A 1,922-nucleotide genomic window follows, 5' to 3' on the forward strand; every position below is an offset into this window, starting at 1 on the left:
TCCTACCTCCCTGTAGAAGCCTCTCTGCCTGTCTGTGGGCTGGACCTAATGACTCACTTTTAAGCAATGGAATATGGCAAAAACAATGTAACTTCTAACATCAGTTGAAAATGTCTATGACCAATCTATAAATAAATAAAGTGGATTTATTGTTGCCAAGGGCTGGGATGGGGGTCTTGAGGGCTGGGGATTCGGGGATAATAACTAAAAATATATGAAGTATCTGTCTACAGCCAGACCACCCTGAACATGCCTGATCCCAATTGTTCTTGGAAACTAAGCAGGGTTGGGCCTAGTCAGAACTTAGATGAGAGACCACCTGGGAATGCTGGGTGCTATGGACTTTGTATGATAAAATGAAATTTAAAAAATAACCAGATATAAAAATAAAAAGATATGAAGTTTCTTTTGAATGTGGCAAAAATGTTTTAAAAGTTATTGTATTGATGGTTGCAAAAATCTGCAAATATACTAATAAACATTGACTTGTACAAATTAACTGGGTGAACAGTATGGTATGTAAATCATATCTCTTTTTTGTAGCAAAACTTTGATCACACTTTATTAAATATAAGCATCTTTATAAAGCATTTTAACACCTCTTAAATCATTTTGCATTTTACAATCACTAATGTCTTTTTATCACTGTAGGATAGACTGAGACCATTTTGAATTAACATTTCTTTATGAGATTTTAGACCACATTGGTGGTGTCAACTCAGAATATAAATCTGCTTGTGGTTCAAAGTATTTTTCCCCTCCCTCTATCTAGTGCTAAGATTGAGACATGCAAATTTCTTTGCTGTTTCTTTTCACATGGTGGTTTCATTTATCTCTATCTTAGGCCTTTGGTTGTGAGCTGCCCTGTAGAGAAGCCCATATGGCAAGGAACCAAAGGCAGCCTTGGGACAACAACCAGCAAGAAACTGAGGTCCTTGAGCCAACAAGCCTGCAAGCAAAGGAACACTGCCAATAACACATGTGTGAGCTTGGAATCAGATCCTTCTACAGTCAAGACTAAAGATGACCACAGTCCTGGCCAACATCTTCAGATGCTGAGGACCCAGCAAATCAACCCCCAGATTCCTGACAGAGAAACTTGAGACAAAGCCTCTAACGTGGGGCCACTTGTTACAAAGCAACAGATAATTAGTATGCTTCTTCAGAAGCTTCCTGGGAATCTGATTCCAAAGTAGAAGACCCAGCTAAACCACCCCCAGATTTCTGACATAGAGAAAGTTGAGATAAAGCCTCTAAAGTGGGGGCCATTTGTCACACAGCAACAGATAACTCATATACTTCAAAGGAGTTCCTTGGTCCTCTCCTCAATTTTTTATTCTTTGCCAGACCTCTTTCTAGCTTCCAGAAAGGATTATGCAGACCATCCTCACTCCCATTCCTTGCCTCTCACCACTTTCCTCTCCTGGAATGTCCCCTTCTCTCTCCTCAACATGCCTATGATGTTGAGACCTCCTTCAGGCCTTTGTGTTTTTTATGAAGTGCAAACCCACTTTCCAGCCATACACTCTCTTTCCCAGAGTGACTTTTCCTGTCTGGGAATTTCCAGGGCACAAGTTGACACATCGAGCAACAATATCTTATGCTATATTTTACATGTAGGTGACCAATCAGAAAGATTTCTTTTTTCTTTTTTCTTTTTTTTTTTTGAGCCAGAGTTTCGCTCCATTGCCTGGTACCAGGCTAGAGTGCAGTGAGTGGCACGATCTCAGCTCACTGCAACCTCTGTCTCCCGGGTTCAAGCAATTCTGCCTCAGCCTCCGGAGTAGCTGGGACTACAGGCATGCACCATCATACCCAGCTAATTTTTATATTTTTAGTAGAGACGGGTTTTCACCATGTTGTCCAGGATGGTCTTGATTTCTTGACCTCGTGATCCACCCGCCTCGGCCTCCCAAAGTGCT

At 41.2% G+C, this 1,922-nt stretch overlaps 1 pseudogene; it reads left to right on the forward strand.

Moving 5' to 3' along the window:
* The first annotated feature begins 225 nt into the window (after window positions 1–225).
* Window positions 226–344, forward strand: LOC120366651 (5S ribosomal RNA; annotated as a pseudogene).
* Window positions 345–1,922: the final 1,578 nt, after the last annotated feature.

The sequence above is a fragment of the Saimiri boliviensis genome, chromosome X, assembly GCF_048565385.1.
Source record: "Saimiri boliviensis isolate mSaiBol1 chromosome X, mSaiBol1.pri, whole genome shotgun sequence".
Taxonomy (NCBI): Eukaryota; Metazoa; Chordata; class Mammalia; order Primates; family Cebidae; genus Saimiri; species Saimiri boliviensis.